Source organism: Stenella coeruleoalba, assembly GCF_951394435.1.
Source record: "Stenella coeruleoalba genome assembly, chromosome: 10".
In the NCBI taxonomy this organism is placed as follows: Eukaryota; Metazoa; Chordata; class Mammalia; order Artiodactyla; family Delphinidae; genus Stenella; species Stenella coeruleoalba.
The window spans coordinates 19,941,051-19,958,985 of record NC_137156.1 but is presented as its reverse complement, the minus strand read 5'-3'; the positions used below and the strand labels follow the sequence as shown (position 1 = coordinate 19,958,985).

The 17,935-nt window shown below is 42.7% G+C and overlaps 2 protein-coding genes across 7 annotated transcripts in view; both read left to right on the top strand.

Annotated features, from left to right (window-relative positions):
- LOC307192410 (cytidine monophosphate-N-acetylneuraminic acid hydroxylase) overlaps positions 1 to 1,730 on the top strand; it is a 69,549-nt gene extending 67,819 nt beyond the window's left edge. Inside the window, exon 16 of the mRNA XM_079933238.1 lies at positions 450 to 1,730. The gene's annotated coding sequence lies outside the window, so the exon portion shown is untranslated. The remainder of the gene's footprint in view (positions 1 to 449) is intronic.
- Positions 1,731 to 5,692: 3,962 nt separating this feature from the next.
- Positions 5,693 to 17,935, top strand: part of RIPOR2 (RHO family interacting cell polarization regulator 2) — a 227,245-nt gene continuing 215,002 nt past the window's right edge. For all 6 annotated transcript variants that reach the window (XM_079932730.1, XM_079932726.1, XM_079932723.1 and 3 more), the window contains exon 1: positions 5,693 to 5,866. The gene's annotated coding sequence lies outside the window, so the exon portion shown is untranslated. The remainder of the gene's footprint in view (positions 5,867 to 17,935) is intronic.

Below are 17,935 nucleotides of genomic sequence, written 5' to 3'. Positions count from 1 at the left end.
ACTTCAGACTTGGAAACTGACTTCTTGAGTTAAAATCTTGGTTCTGTCACCTACTATGTGACCTTTGGGGAATCTGTGTCTCGGTTCTTCACCTGTGAAGTGAATATAATAATAGCACCTACCTCACAGGGTTGTGTTGTGTTCTTAAGGCCCTTCTAGAAGAGTGAGTGGCACATGGTAAGAGAACAATAAATGTTGACTATAACAACCTTATGAAATAAACAGGAGAGTCATGTGACCTATAACCAGTCATTTGGTGAATCTGTAAAAAGTTGGGAGGAGAGTCAATTCCAGTTTACATTCCAGCTTTAGATCTTCTTTTACCTTAAAGCATCATAGACTATATAACCTGAACTAAAGACTAAAAATAAAAATTCACCCCAATGCAATAAAAAAAGAAAAAGTATTAAAATGAGTTTCATACTGTTGCTCATTAGTAATATCTTTAGTTCACAGGGATACCAAGCAACATGAAAAATTCAAGTATTTACTGATGCTACATCTTGAACATAGACGCTTATACCAAAGAGACCATGCCTTATTGACATCAGCAGTGGATAATTACATGTTGCATTTGTGAAATGTTCACATATCTTATGTTTGTTGGATCACTACATAGATTATTAATATTTTACTTATTCCGTCCATAATTTTCTATAAAAGAACCAATGAATGCAATAGGAACAACTTCTCTGTGGAAAAGAAAGATAACAGGAGATGTAAATCCAAGCACAGAAGAAATAGAACGGGTGGAGAAAAGGTTTCCTAGAAGACAGTGAAGAAAAAGGAAGGGGGTGGGGGAGCAGAAGTTAAGCTAGAAGAAGAGAAGAAAGAAGAGAAATAGATAAATGAGAGGCTATAAGAAGAAAATAGGGAAGAGAAAAAATTAAGATGGAACTTAAAAAGGAGAATGTAAAAACAGACATTTTGTTCCTTAATAGATTGATTCCCCAAACAGAGTCTGTGAATCTAATTGAGTAAGAAGTGTTCATGAGCTGTTTTCAATTTTTCAAAAAGCTTTGTTGAAATCATCTATTTACCAAAACAAGGCTGCAGAGGCTACCCTAAAATGTAATACTTTCGTTGGAACTGAAAGTATTTTAATTCGGTAACAAAATCTGTTATTTAATGTAAATTATAAATTCTAACAAATGGCGGTATCTTTTGACTAAAAATACGAACACTAGCTAGTGATAAAATGAGTTTTATAGACAATAATTTTCAAAATCGATAGAATAATGAACAATAAAGACCCATGTCTTGAAAAAAATTAGGAAATCCTCTTCTGAACATTTGAAAATGCTGTTGCAATGGTTAAAATAGGCAACTAATTTATTTCTGCTAATGTCTGTAGTTTCTGATGATATTCCCATGATTATCACATTATCCCTAGGAATATGTGATTGTTAACTACATTTCTATTTTACATATTGCTCTTTCCAGTAACACAAACCCCTCATTGATCTGAACATCAAAATTGATTTTCTGATTATGTATACTACCTCTTTAATTCTGAAGAAACAAGAATCCAATGATGGAATTTATCTCCTTAAATATCTTGATTATCTACATCTCATAAAGATGAACACCAATGAAGTTTGATGGCTCTGGTCCACTTCACACATTATGCATATATTTTGTGATTTACATTATGCATATATTTTATAAATTATTTAATTATCACCAAAAAATAAATGTATATCAACAGAATATGTGTTAAAATGTATATGATGAGCAAATAAAAGATTATTTTAAAATACGAATTTGTTTTCTCGCCACCAAGCCTATCTTTATTCTCTTGCTGTCTTCCTAGTTATTGCCATCTGATACCGTGACTCCAGCAATTCTTTGTTATTACCAAGACCTTCAATCAATTGACCCTACATGTCCTCACTTCTCTCCTTAATCATCTTCAATGGTTCTTTTCTACCTGTGTCCACATCACCCCCCCCTTCCTTTTTCTACCCCACGTCACCTGCCCTCTTTCCCTCTCTCATATTCCAGATCTCATTTCCATGACTTAAACCCCAAACTATGAAATCATTCTTTATACCTTGTTCGAACATCCACTGCATCAGCAGATCCGTCACCTTTACCTTCAAAATATACCCAGAGTGTAACCACTTTCCACCATCTCCACTCCTATCAAATCAGGAGAAAAAGGAAACCCACAGAGGTAATCTTGGCATTAGGAACTGGTTTTCCTTATGCCATGAATAGGCATCTGTCCATTCCAAAAAAGGCTGACAAGCTGAATGCCTTGAAACTTGGCTCAGAGCCGTTCAAGGGGATGCTGGGAAAGCCATTCTTGGGGAGGTGACTTGCAGGCTGCACAATCCTAAAGCCACTTTAGAGGGTCCCAGGGTAACAGCTAGATGCTGGGCGCTGCTGCTTATCTCATACTTCAGGAGCCCAGCTCTGGAGAAACTAAGGACAGCCAGAACAGAAACCATTTCCTTCTCTAGTGCCCCTCTAGTGCCCTCTACACCCAAAGCTTCATACTAGCTAGCAAAAGAGATATAATTCTTTTGTGCATAGCCGGCAATACAGAGTGGATTTAAAGCTGAGAGGCAATAAATTGATAACTGACACACACTTGATAAGAATACATTTTGTAGTCTCTAGGGTAACCACTTAAGGAATTTTAAAAGAATGTGTAACCACAAAGGTCATAGAGGGAAAATGAAATAGTTTAAAAATATTAATCTGTGAAAGAAGCCAATTAAAGAAAAAAACCATAAATGAGACAATAGAAAGTAAAAATCAAGATGGTAGATTATATCAATAATTGCATTAAATGTAAATGGATTAAATGCTGTCATTAAAAGACAGTTTGACAGACTGGATTTGAAAAAACACTCTTTGCTTACAAGACACATACTTAAGATAAGTACACTGAAAGCTTGAAAGAAAAAAACAGAGGAAATATATACCATGAAAATACTAATAAAAAGATGGCATAGCTATCTTAAAGTCAAACAAGGAGGAACACCTCATAATGTAAAAAGTCTTAGTTACCCAGGAAGCTATAAAAATCTAAATTTATATGTACGTAATAAGAGCTTCAAAATGTATAAAACAATGACATAACTAAAAGAAGAAATACACAAATTCAAATCAAAGATATTTGAAAACCCCCTTTTCAGTAAATGATAAGCCAAGAAAATTTTCAAGGCTATACTTGTCTTTTCTTCAGAATTTTAAGATCAGTTTATCATGCGCCAACTTGCTTTTGGAAAAATTTATTATCAGCAACTTTATTTCCACGTCTGTTAAGGATCTAAGAGATTCTAGTGAGGGAAATGCTGAGACCTTGCCTAACGGAGGTGGGGGTGCAGAAGGAGGGGAAAAATAGACACGGTAGAGACATCCTGTCTTGAAGACGTCACAGTTTAAATGCCTAAAGATTGTGAAGGACCATTAAGTAACTGGAATTATTTTCCTTAATGACCCAGCTGCCCAAGCTACCCCACTTGGCCTCCTTGTTTACTGCCAGGTAATAAGTAGCTTGCCAAAGAAAGGAAAACAAAGTTTACTATTCCCAAACTGTGGTTTTTCTTCTCTCTGTCTCTACTTTTTATTTTTTGTCTCTAAATTCCATTTTTGGTGTGTTAAGAGGACATGAAAACAATCTATTGATTGATTTCCCTTGTATACAAGCAAATTATAGGCTGATGATTATACTTCTTTGAGTTATTTGACAGATCATTATAGCTTTAAGAAACGGCTGTGGTTTCAACTGGAGCTGGTAACTGTTTCAGTTAAAAAGTATTTCAGTTATGTAAATAGCCATTGAAAATGTCTTCCTTATGTAATATAAATTCCCACAAGAAGTGTACAGGATCTAAAGAAAACAATAACATTTTGTCAAGGGATATAAAAGAAAACTAGAACTAATAGGGAGAGATATTATGCTCTGGATGGAAATATTTTATGTTGTACCAATCTCTAAATTCAGTGAAATCTCAATAAAAATCTAAAATTCATAAAGAACTCCAACAAATAAATTTTAAAATGTAAACAATGAAATAGAAACTTTTGCAAGAGATATGAATAGGAAATTCTCTAAGGAAATATAAGTGGCCAATGAATAAATGAAGCTTAAATTCATTAATAAGGTGTACCAGGATAAGTATACAGGAGAGATCATTTGCAAAATTATTTAACATTTTTAAAATGAGAAGAAATAAGTTATCTATCAATTGTGACATAATTAAAGTACTAGAATACATCACATTCAATAGTGGTTAAAAACAATATAAATAGTAAATATATACTGTTGATCCAGAAAGACCTATAATGCAGATTTTAAAAAGAATCAAGTTGCAAGTAATACAATATTATGACTTTTATGTTAAAATAACACTACAGGGAATTCCCTGGGGGTCCAGTGTTTAGGACTTTGTGCTTCATTGCAGAGGGCTCAGGTTTGATCCCTGGTCGGGGAACTAAGATCCCGCAAGCCGTGTGGCCAAAAAAAAAAAGTTTCTAAAAAAATAACACTACACATAGTAATGTGTACGTGTGTGTGTGTGTGTGTGTGTGTGTGTGTGTGTGTGTAACTCCAAGGAAGAAGATCTGAAGAGCTTACATCAATCTACTAACAGGATCCTTCATTTCTTAATATATTTCTGTATACTTTAAATGTAATAACAAGAAAGCTTTCCTGTATTTATCATGTAATTAGGAAAACATAAATATTAGTATACATAGCATTGTAGACTCTAAATCCACCCTCTAACTCAGTTTTGATATTTTAAATATTCTTTTCCAGTTTTATTCGATATTTCTGTTTTTACTATTTTATATCTTCTTGGGTATGCATTTTTTAATATTGATGTGTTAAGATTATTTTCATGTCTGCAATATTCCATATTTTGAAGGAACAATAACTTCTTCTGTTGCTGAGCATTAACTAATCTTATAAAGACTATCATCCGTATTACTTTTTTCACATTTTGGGATTCTTTTCTCGGGATAGAATTCTTGAAGTTGGATTACTGAATTGAAGAATACGAACAATTGGGCTTTTGGTAGCACCTTCTCAGTCTTCCAGCTAATGTACAGACCGCTAAAACATATGGACAGTCGCCCATGCTATACTTGCCTTTGTTCATTCCCCATGGAGCTCCATAATGTTAATTCTGCAGGCCCAACACACTCTCTTGCTTGCAAATCTTACTCATGTACTATTCCTCTTCTAAAAATTCCTTCATTACCTGTAGGGTGATCATTTTTTTCTGAAAAGCAGCAACAACAAAAAAATACACAATACGTTATGTATTCTAAAGCATTAAGCTAATGTAAGAAAGACAATAACAAAAACTCTGCCTACCTCTTACTCCCATATATTATTATTTTGGCAGCTGAAAATCAGAGTTAATTTACTCAGTAAAATAAGCCATCTAGATTTTAAGAATATGTATTTTCCCTGACGACTCAATAAATCTATATTAATTTGAAGGCAGAAAAATGTGCCTTGAATGGTATTGAGTTTCCTGGACTGCTCCTTATCCTGATTTGGTCCACTTCATAAGGAGCCTAGGGCCCTTTGGAAACTGCAATGAGCTGATGTCGTCGGTAGGTGGCGGAAGAGGAGCGCATCCAAACCTCGCGGCCCGCGAGACGGACCCCTTCGGCGGGTTTCTGGATGGGGCCTGAGGGGTGGGTGTCGTTCGCTCAGTGATGTCTTCAGAGTAACTCAGGCAGCAGCTCTCACTCTTTCAAGAACCCTCTTTCTCTGGTGTATCTGGAAAGAGAAGGGCTCAGTGGTCCCTCGGAAGCTCGCAGTCGTCTTCCCCGGCTCCTCCGCAGGGCACGGGACACCTGTCGTCCGGTCGCCACGCCACCGCCTCGCAGACTGAAGGTACGGCCACTGCACCCCAGTGTTGGGATAATTAAGGGAACAGCGGAGCAGGAGGTTAAAACTTAAAAGCTGTGCGCTAAACATGGCTTTCCCCTGTGTTGGTGGGAAAACACGTGAGGCATCAAATCCTTTACAGGAGGGCCCCTGGAGTGGCGCACGATCCCAGCCTTCACTGTAGGGGAGGAGACAGGTTAAACGCCCTGCTTCCTATATCACCCAGGCATCCCTCACCCACCATTTAGGGGACCCTTTCCCACCCGTTGAAACGGACCCAGGACCATGCCTGTTCCCAGGTAGTGCATTTCCTCCGGTCTGAAATATTTACTCAGTAATTCCTCGAGGGCATCAGTGGCGCAGTCAACACCGCCTTTATGGCTGCAAGACCTGCAGGCCCTGCCGCTTTGGCCTCAAGGACACCCATGTCCAGGGCAGGGGTGGGCCTCTTAGCCCAGTCCACTTAGAGCTTCCTCTGAGTAAACATGCAGGTTACAGTTGAATCAAACCCACCGTTCATCGAGGGACAAATGTTTGTTTTTGGAAAAAGCAGTTTCAAATTTTCAGAAGGGATAGTTTCCTGACTTGCTAAACAGCAGAGTTCAGACTTTGCTTTATGGGTCAAAGCAGTGTCACTTCTTGTCCTTTGACATCATCACGCACCCGCTCCCGTCCAAACCTTCTTTTCAAATTGTGCAGCTTTGGGACAAGCGGGCATAAGAAAGAGCTTTGTGTCTGAGCCATTTCCCTTTTAATGGACCCTCCCTTCGGTACACAAACGTTACAGTCCCTTAACTTTGAAATGTGTTTTTTTTTTTTTTTTGCCATACGCGGGCCTCTCACTGTTGTGGCCTCTCCCGTTGTGGAGCACAGGCTCCGGACGCGCAGGCTCAGTAGCCATGGCTCACAGGCCCAGCCGCTCCGCGGCATGTGGGATCTTCCCGGACAGGGGCACGAACCCGTGTTCCCTGTATCGGCAGGCGGACTCCCAACCACTACGCCACCAGGGAAGCCCTTGAAATGTCATTTTATAAGGGTTAGATGCTTAGTGTCCTCCTCAGCCTCTGTCTATGGGAGGATGGGAAGTTGGGTAGTTTTATTCTTCTGTTTACATAATTAAAACACCAAGATGGGAGGATTGTACTGCTATGTGCTACCACAACTATCACACAATTGAAAGGCATAGGCCTGCTGAAAGGGCCTCATGTGTTCCTAATAATCTGATAAAGGATGGTGGACCTGCCCAATAACAATCCAGCTAAAAGAACAAAGAAGGGATTTTTTTTTCCTTTTGGAAGCATGGACCTATCCAAGCTGCACCTGGGAAGTCCTTGTTTCCATTAAAACGGCATGTATAGAGCTGATTATTTCAGTAGCTAAAATTGACTCAGGTGAATGGAACCTCTTCAGCAGTAAAGACTTTCATTTATCCCTTTCGCCTGAAAAAATTCTAGGACGAGGGTTAATTTGCCCTTACAAAAATAGATCAAGCAAATTCTTATAAGGCCAGGCAATGAAACAATATTCCCAGATCCTCAGACTAATATTTCCCTAGAAAAAAAATTAAAATATCAGTGGCCTCACAGTCCAGGAACAAACATTCTGTTGCCCTCTGGGTAGACAGACATTATTAAGTATGAAGTTCAACGAGACATTTGGGACCCAGTGACCAGAGCATTTATGACTATTGCAACAGTGGGTCCCAACTGCCCTGCCCCCACCAGCTGAAGTGCCCAGGAAGTCAGGTGCAACTCTATGGATCTTACAGTGAATTCTGAAAATGGCACATGTCCGATAATAATGATCATTGTTATTACTGTATACTTTTTATGAAGTATTTATGAAGCCAGATAGCTTATTATTCAACAACATCACCCAGGAAACGTGGCACTTGTGTTCCTGCCCACAAAGAGAACCATTTGGAACTTGAGTCCCATCTAGAATTTACTTTTCCCTTCAAGAGGACAAAATACCAAAATTCATTTTCATCTCCCATCAGTGACTAGGGGAGAAAAGAGGCAAATGGGAGAAAAAAGTGCTCTGAAGAGCAGTGCTGCAAAATTGGGCAAATAAAGGAAGAAATCCCTCCCAGGATAAAAATTCAGCTCAGACTGATAGTTTGCAAAGTTTATTAGAGAAAGCAAGAACTCCTTAGGAACATAATTGCAAGATACTCTGAACCTATAGTGCTATGCTAAAATGAAGAATTTTCATTGATGAGTAATTAGATAGTTTTAGCATTTACCTGAATTTAGCCCCCAGTAGAATAACTTCGGACGCAGAGGGTGGTAGGAACTGGAAAGCCAGAGGACAGTAAAAGCCCAGACAGTTCAATCTGATCATCACACTCAGCTAAGAGTTTTCATCAATTTATATTGGAAATGAATGAGCGATTCACATCCGAAATTTGCAGCATCATCTGCAGTTTGTTGTATGTAATGTCGCTTTAGAGAAACCTGTACCCGGCTGTCATTGCAGAGTGTGGCTTCCATCATTCTCAGCTCCTGTGCTGGTTGTTAGAGGCTTGTGATTTGAAGAACCCTTGAGTGGTAGGTGGTAGACATGTGACTCCTGTCAGAGGATCTGCCTCACCGCTGAGCCCAGCTTCTGGGTCTCGGCTGGGATAGCTCAGGTGAGGGGAAAGGAGCTCCTGTTTCCTTCTGGAGCGTCACCTGCCCCGTTTACCCAGCATGCCTCTCCTCCAGGCCTGTGCTGGCTTCCATTGAGCTTTTTCTTTCTTTACATCTTTCAAAACCCCAAGCATCCTCATCGCTTACCTCCTGGGCATGTCCAGCCTGCACCTGTCTGTACCCACTTCTTTCTTCTCTGAACCCTCATCACACCAAACAGCTGAGCACACGCTGGATGGCTGATCACTTTATGTGATTAGCCTTGTCTCCCCTTGGAGTCCATGAGCTGTGGAGGCCAGGGTCTGTATATTTCTGTGCTCACACTTCCTAACACAGAGATATTTTCAATGAATACTTATTATTAACAATAGTTAACATTTACGAAACTCTACTAGGTGTCAGGCACTCTGCTAGGCATACACTATACATTGCTTTTCCTTTTATTGAGCGATGGCTAATTTACAATATTATATTAGGTTCAGGTGTACAACAGAGCGATTCAAATACATTGTTTCTTTCAAGATAGGAGGAAGGTTTTATTATCCCTATTTTACCAATGAGGAAACCAAGGCTCAAAGAGCTAGTTAACTAACTTGCCCAGGGTCATACCATCCATTTGATCTAGAAACTTGAATGGGCTGGTCCTAACCCCTCAGGTGCTACTTCTCTGGTAGGTGGACTGGAGGCGGGTGGCATTTCCCAGTGACCGTGTTTCTCCTGTGCCCTTTGCCTGGGCTGTCACTCAGGGCTTGAGGGAGGTGCTTCTGATTAACTCATTTGGCCGCAGGACCTTTGCAAGGACTGGAGGGAAATGTAGTATTCTCCCTGAGTACCTGTAAAACAGGTCCTTTGCGATGCTAATGGCTTTTCTGGAGGCAGGTGAGCAGCTCTTGGGGGTGGAATGGCCCATGATGCCTGGTTATGCATTCCTAGTACACGAGCCTCCTTTTGGGAGGAACTGGGTCGGACGATTAAACAACTATTCTCTCTCTCCCTCCCCACCCCAATCTGCTGCCTGCTGTCCACCGAGGATACTTGCTTTTTTAAAAAATAACTCTCTGGGTTTAAGGATACATGTGAATATTTTCTTTTCCCAACTGCATCAAGAAGTACCTGGATGTTTCAGATTCTTGGGGCTCTCAGAGATGGTTCACGTCAACAGTGCTGTCCGCTTAGGATATGGCGGGTTAGAAAGACGATCCAAATTAGTGCCTTCCAAATTCCAAATGTAAGATAACAATAATCCTGAATATTAAATTATCATCATTAAGGACTAACATTTAGCCAGGGCTTTCTCTTAGCTTTCAGTCAATATGCTAAGTTTATAATAAGCTTTTTCTCATTTAATCACTAAAAAGCTCCCACCAGATAGATATTTATTAATTGTGTGACCTGGAGTAAGTTCTTAACCTCCCTGAGCTTCAGTGCCTTGGTGTGCAAAATGGAGATAATAATAGTACCTGCCTCCTAAGTTTGTAATGATGACGGAATTAACTAATCCACGTAAAGGGCTTAGCCCCTAAAGACAAAGTAAGAGCTCAGTGTGTGCTCTCATCCCCATCTTACAGAATCAGGAATCTGAGCCCCCCAGAATCTTGCCTAAGGTCTCATGTCTGAGATCTAAACCTCAAAGTAAAATCCATTAACCAGTCTGATATACTGCCTTCCTTAGTTAATTGCTGGTTTAATTTAAAACAGTAATTATTTAAACTGTGTCTTTTGTCCCCTGACTACACTGTGTCTGGTTGGGTAGGGAACAGGGCTGCCTCCCTCAAAAGGTTTACATTTTAACAATAGACATGTTTTCAGCCCAAAGAGGTGGATTTGTGCAGTAGGAGTTTAGTCTTCAGTGTCAAGCCAAGGTGGCCAGAATATTTTGAAGTGGGAAGAAGAAGTAGAGACAGCCCAATTCCACCATGCCAAGGACTGTCTTATCTGCTTGGCATTGAGACTGGCCCAAAGGAGAGCCAGTCCTGAAGCTTGTTTGACTTCCGGCCTAGGACACAGCCAGCCCTGTATGATCTCTCCATGTAAGAACCGTTCTCATTGAAATCCACTCGAAGTGTTCATCCTCATAACCAGCAGTAGCAATCCCTGCAATAGGCGTTAGGAGTATTCCTATGTAAGAATCAGCTAAGGTGGCGGCTTGTCCTAGAAATGTCACCTCTTATGCTGCCTTCATTTACTGGCCTTCCCATGTTTAGCTTTCAAACGGGCAGCTTGACTTGGCAGGAAGAGTCTATTTTTCTGAAAGTTAAAATGGCTCTCCCAGCTGGCGGGAGGAAGGGGGCCAGCAAAGACGATCAGGTCACATACCAGACCAACCGTCTTTTTTTTCTTTCTTTCTTTCTTTTCTTTTTCTTTTTTTTAAAATCAGAGTGGCTGTCCTCCTTGTTTTCTTTGAAAGAAGATCATTTTCTGAACGCAGAGAGATTGGGCTCTCCAGCAGCCTCTCTCGGTGGGTGGGACCTGCTGAAGAATGCAAGGGTGAGAAACAAAACCAAACCTCAGAGGATGGAAAGAATCCCTTTCCCATGGACATCAGTTACATTCATTAATGGCTCACAAATGAGTTCAGACTCATTTTTTGATCTGTGGGATTGTTTTAAATTGAGCTCCAGAAACAGGTCCTGAGAGCAGGATTCATGTGTAAGTGATTTATTAAGGAAATGTTCCCAGGGAAGCCAGGAAGTTAGGGAAAGATGGACAGAGAAGGGGAAGAACCCAAGAAAAGCTCCATCTCATGTCAAATACCTGCCTCAGCCCGATCCTCTAGGGGAGCTCTGGAGGGTGAATTATACCTCAGGGTGTGTCCCCACGCAAGGGCAAGGTTGCTGGGCTTTCAGACTCCCTCACCAGCAGTTGACACTCCCAGTTATGGGCCACCCTGGAGGAAGGGAGAACTCCCAGGCCTTTTTGGCTCTTTATCACGAAAGATTACAAAATGCAGGCTTTCTGGGCTCACCCCTTTGGGGAGGATTAACCAGCCCGTAAAGACACCCTTTTTTCTTTGAGAACTACCATGGCCCCCTCCACTCCCATCTCTCCACCCTATGCCCACACACACATGCAATGCCACCCTCCACAGCTGAGTTCCTCTGTCTCCATGACCACAGTCCAGCCAAGGAGATTCTTTCTCCCGAGATTTTGGTTTGGGGACTGAGAGAATCCTGTGCCGTCTGGCTGTTGGCCTGGCTGGGGGTCGTGTGGACTTAGAAGTGAGGTCCCCATGTGGGCTGGCTGAGCTTGGACATGGGCCCAGTGAAGCGGAGAAAACCAATCCACGGAGAGAAAAAAGAGGATGTAACCAGATTAATAGCTAATAAATATGAAGTGCTGGCACTGTATTCACATGGATGAGCTCATCGGAGCCTCAGCACAACCTTGTGGGGTCAGAGCTGTAGCTGTTCTCATCCAAGGTCAGGGACACTCAAGTCTCAAGTGGTTTAGTAGCTTATCCAAGGTCACACAGCTTGAAAGGGTGCAGTCAGGCTTCACTCCTCTGGTTTAACTCCAGTGCCACACACTGCCCACGAGGCCAGGAGGGCAGCTGAGTGCTCAGAAGCCCAGGTTAGATTTTGTGACTCTTTTTTTTTTTTTGCGGTACGTGGGCCTCTCACTATTGTGGCCTCTCCCGTTGCGGTGGACGGGCTCCGACGCGCAGGCTCAGCGGCCATGACTCACGGGCCCAGCCACTCCACGGCATGTGGGATCTTCCCGGACCGGGGCACGAACCTGTGTCCCCTGCATCGGTAGGCGGACTCTCAACCACTGCGCCACCAGGGAAGCCCAGATTTTGTGACTCTTGAGAGTAAGTGAAGGCCAGGCAGAGTCTGACTGATTGCTGCCCAGGTCCCTGGTGGTGGTCCTCTCCTCAGAGACCTGCTTGAAACATTTGCTGTAACATGTTATTATAAATACTCCCCCCTCGCTTAAAAAAACAAACTCGGATAATGTTTATAGTGGATTTCTGTTGCTTGCAACTAAAAGACTCTTAGGGAGAACGCCTGCTCTTGATGAAATGAGTAAGAAACTGAAATTTGTCTCCAGTTCTTTTCAACTCCAAAAGTTCCTTTTCTGGTCCTTGTGCCCCAGGTTGGGTGCACAGGAGTTTCACCCACATTAGACTCCGGGTGTCATAACAGGCAATGCCTGGGCAATGTGATGTTAGCAGCTGCATGGCCTATAACATCGCCACTACAGCCTCACCTTTGGGCCCCCTGAGTTTGAGAGTAGAAATCTCCCTGGGAGAGAAAACCCCTCCTAAGAGAGATGAGCCTTTTCAGGTGGAGGTGATACAAGGGAGAATCAAGGAGGAACCCCAGACTCTAAGAACTGTCAGAGAAATCGTGCTGTGTGTTGTATTTAGATTATGTCTGAGTGGCTTGATGAATGCTCTTACAGACATACGAAGAGTCAGCCAAAGTGCTCACTGTCTAACAGGAGAAATGAGCACTGTATATAGTGGAAGAGAAAATAATGCAAGGCTGATAACTTCATTCATAGTTTAAGTGAGAAGATTCAGTTTCCTATAAGAGTCATGTTCTACGATCAAGGGAACAAATACAATTTCCTCTTTCAAGCACATATTACAACCTTTATACAGGAGTAAACAAAATTTTATTCTAAACTATTGGATAGTAAAGCAAATAGTAAATGAGTATAAGAAATAGAGATTTAACTTTCAGTAAGATCTTCATTCCTTCTCTTTAGCCACTCTTTACAACGCTCCTTAAATGTAATATATAAATACTGTAATATATAGATCTTTATAGTGAATACGTAATACTCGCTAGAATGGAACATTTTTTCATCTTCTTTATCTTTGCTGAGCAGGAGATTTTCAACAGAACATTTACATTCTTCAAGAACTTATGTCAACAATTATTCAACCCTTGATATCAAATACAATTGTAGCTTATACTTCTAAGATTAAAGTTATCCATCTAAAATTTCTGATCTCCAGCGTTAAACTCACAAAATCAACACCTTAGTAGAAGATACCTTTAAGATGACAGTATTGTTGTAAAACAAAAGAAGAAAGACATGGTTAAACTCACAAAATCAACACCTTAGTAGAAGATACCTTTAAGATGACAGTATTGTTGTAAAACAAAAGAAGAAAGACATGGTTTTGTCAATAGTCTTAACCACAGATGGCAAAGCTGCAATTATTCCCCCTTTGGTATCCTAACAGAGACCCCCAGTCCATCAGAGCAGCCTTGCTCACTGAGCCTGGATGAGGCCTCAGAGTTCCTTCCAAAGCAGCATCCAGGAAGCAAATATTAAGCTGTTGGTGATGGCATCTTATTTACCTTCCGTATCAGTCTGTGTTTCCTTGTAAACTACAGGGTCTTCTGGCTAATTTATGCTAAAGAAGAATTATGATAGCTCATAAAATCACTAAGAGGGCTGAAGGTACACAATCTAGCCTGAACTTCTCAAAAGAACTGGGAGCTATAGCCAGCAGGGCCCCAGAAGCACCATGCCTGTGGCATGATCAGGGAGCTTCTGAGTCTACAAGCTGCCCTGCTCCTGCTGCTTTTAGCAGAATAAAAGCTATCGATCGCACTGGCCACAAGGCCTGCTCTCCCTACACAAGGCCAACAGCTTGCTTTGCCCACTCGCTCCAACAAGACTCACATCAGTGCACGGGCCTGGCCGACTCTGAGTCCTGTGAGGAGCCCTAGCTGCAGGCCAGCCTGCAGGATGCTTGTAGGTTTCCACGCTACAGAGCAGGAAGGCGCACTGCAGGAGGGAACGGTACTGAGGGAGACAGTCTGTAGGTCTGCTTCACAGTCTCACGATGAATCTATGGCATTAGATATAGGAAGGAAGCACGGGAGAATAAGGAAGAACTATAAAGCAATTGGGATTTGCCAGCGTTCATTCAGCACTGTCCAGGGGAGAAGGCGCCCCAGTGACATAGATGTCCAGTCCTTTGTAGAGGTAAACCTCTGAAGAGAGGAGAGAGAAGCTCTGGGCCATTATAACCTGACAGAGGGTGATCAGCCGTCCTGGTTTCCCCAGGACTGGGGGATTTCCCAGGACGTACAGCTTTCAGCACTCAAACTGGGACAGTCTCTGGCACACCAGAATGAATTGGTTATCTTAACTCGAGGACAGTTACCATTGGCATCGGCCAACTAACTCACTCACTTGGTTCAGGTTTTACTCTCACTAAGTAAAATTCTGGTTAGCTTTTGGCTTTCCCAATGCGTGGGAAATAATGCCGCCCGAAACATTTAGCCCAGTGTCTATTTTAAGTTTATTTCACTTTTGAATATGTCCCGACCAGGTATCTACATGTTTCATTTCCTTGGCAGTTTTTCTTCCTCTGTACATGAACATACTTCCTTTCTGATTTGCGTCTGTCTTTCTGTTGAGATTTTGCTTAGTGTGAGGTAGTTCCCGCAGACAGGTCTTCCCCTCAGTGCCTTCTTCTCAGGCTCCCGACCTCAGCACCGCACGTGGGAACCAGACGGGTCCATGAGGGCTGCTCCCCACTCTCCGAGGCTCTAAGTGAGCAGCTGCTGGCGTCTCGAGATATCACCTCCCCCTGACTCCTTTACGTGGCAACGCCCTGTGGTCTAAGTAGCATCTTCGACACTTCCTTGTCAGGCCGGCCCTGGTGAAGGGCGGAAGCCTGAGAACTGAGGGCTCCTGACGGCTGGGAGGCAGATCAGCCAATTGGTGAGGGAGGCCCACGGAGGCCAGAACAAGTTCACCTTCTTTACCACGACCAGAAGGCTTGTTCCACCCCCGCTGTGGCGCCTCCCCACAGCCCTGCCTTTGCAGGCCACACTCTCTGCTCCCTCCTAACCTCCTCCTTTCACTCGGTTCGCAGTGCCCCCTCATTTCCTCCCATGGCCTTTGCTCATGTGAGTCTTTGGCTGCAATGCCTTTTTTTCTCATTCCTCTCCACCCCTTGATATACAGCCCGTCTTCAAGGCATAACTCAAATGCCTTGGATTTGCTCTTCCGGTCGGAACTGGTTCTCTGACATCCAGCTCCCGAAAGACTTGATGCTGCTGCTCTAATACCAATCACATTGGATCTGGTAATGGAGTTAATTTGTGCAGCCCTCTACATTCCCTGCTGGATTTTAAGTTCTTCAGGGCAAAGCCATGTATTATGCATCTTTGTGTACCCAGTGCCTACTGCATATTTAAAACCTGAATTAGATGAACCGGGTAAGGAAGAGACCTCCAGGCTCCTTTGAAGACCTCCCTCAAGCAGCCTAGATAGATCCCCACAAGTCCAGGACCCCTGGCAGAAACGTCACGGAGAGAAGATTCCCTTACTGTTTCTTCCTTTATCTCCCTTCAGTCTCTTCCCCCTGCATCCTAAAGATACATAAAAATACACGTTACTCCAGTTAGATAAATATCCCTTTGGGAACAAGCTGGGTGAAACTTGGAGAATGTCTCGTTTTATAGCACAATTTAAAAATGTAGTCCTTGTTATGCTATTTGTTCACGCATAAAATACAATGTTTAAAACATTGCTGAAAAACACAAATATTTTATATCTAAGATGTCTTTGTAATGACTTGCGAATATGGAAAGAGCCCTGAACCATGAATCAGAACAACTGAGTATTAATATTGCCTCAGGAACTGAGTGGTTTTGTGCCACTGACAAGACATTTATCCCCTTTGAGTCTCTGCTGTTTCTTCTGTGAAATGAAAGAGTGGAGCAGTGATGTCTGAGGTCTCTCCAGCTCTAAAGGTCTGGAAGATTCTGACGCTATGGTTTCTGAAGGTAAAAAGAAGAGAACCTGCCCTCGAATCATGGAGTCTTTCACCCCCTCCTCATGTGACAAGCCTGGGAAGAGTCCAAATCCAGTGACATTAAGATCAAAGAAGAGTTGAATTTTTTTTTAACGTCTTTATTGGAGTATAATTGCTTTACAATGGTGTGTTAGTTTCTGCTGTATCACAAAGTGAATCAGCTACACATATACCTATATCCCCATATATCTTCCCTCTTGCATCTCCCTCCCTCCCACCCTCCCTATCCCACCGCTCTAGGTGGTCACAAAGCACCGAGCTGATCTCCCTGTGCTATGCGGCTGCTTCCCACTAGCTATCTATTTTACACTTGGTAGCATATATATGTCCATGCCACTAAGAGGAGTTGAATTTTCTAAAAGTAGATGTAATAAGGAAGTATTTCTCCTCCACATCTTGAGTATTCCCGGAGGAAGCCACCACAATGGTTACACCAATCACTGCTGTAACATTTTTCTTCTGCCCAAGTCAAGGCTGCTCCACTGGGCTGGTGGAGTCAGCTGGGAAAACGGACCTTGTTCTTGTCCCTACTGTGCCACGTAAGGGCAACTCTGCTCCACTGATGTCACTCAGGCACGACTTGCATAATAAATTATTTTCAAACTAAAAATATCTGGGCCCTTAATCAGAAGAAAACAAGTCTCTTCTGTGAGGCCTCATAGTGGTTGTAAATTTCGAGGGCTCTTGGGACAGACATTTCCTGGCCGAATTAGCAAGCTCACACCCAGCTTCTTTCATAGTCATTCCTCTAACTGTTTCTCTGGGCGTGGTCTGGGTCTCTGCCTTCTGAAGCTTAAACTCAGTGCATGGGCACTTTCTCTCTTTTGTGCCCAGGTGGTGAGTGCTTCAAATTGGACCCTGGATGTCATCTCCCAAATGGCTCCTTTCTCTCTCTCTTCCAATAAATCAATCATCGATTCCATTGGCTTAACATCTTCATTACGTATCTCCTCTTCTCCACTGTTGTGGGAGCAGTTAGCTTGGAAGTAAGATTAAGGAAGGCGGATTTTATCCTGAGAGGAAGTACATTACTAAAAGGGTTTGAGTGGTGGCAGTATGTGGTCAGACGTGCATTTTCCAAAGATTACTCTGGCTATAAAGAGCAAATGGATTCGGGTGGGTGGCAAAAGTGGGAGAGGAGGACACCAATGAGGAGGTTGTCAAGGCAGCTCGCATGACAGATGGTGGTGGTTTGGTCCAGGGTCATGGCTGTGGGGACAGCTAGAGGGAGGATCTGGGAGGGAACTAGGAGGTAGATTCCATTGGATCAGCTGTTGGCCCAAATGTGGGCAGGAGGCTGAGGACGCAAGGAGGATCACCTACGTCTCTGGTGGGAGCAGTGGATGAGATGGGAAGTGCTGTGGAGAAGCAGTTTGAGAGGGAGGAAGAGGAGGAGGGAGGGGGCAGGGATGGGCTGTGTCTGACAGGAGGAGAGCAGGTGAAATGCAGGCACTGCCCTCTCTCTGGCTCATTGCCTCTCTTGTATCATCCAACTCAAAATTCTCTGTCTCTACTCCACAAAAACCATCCTCCAAAAATGTTCTAGGCCTAAAATCTCCTGGAAAATCTGACCTCAGCATCGGAGGAAAGAACACTGTATTGAGGTTGGGAGATGGGGTGGGTGAAGACTTGGCCCGAATCCACCAACCTGCT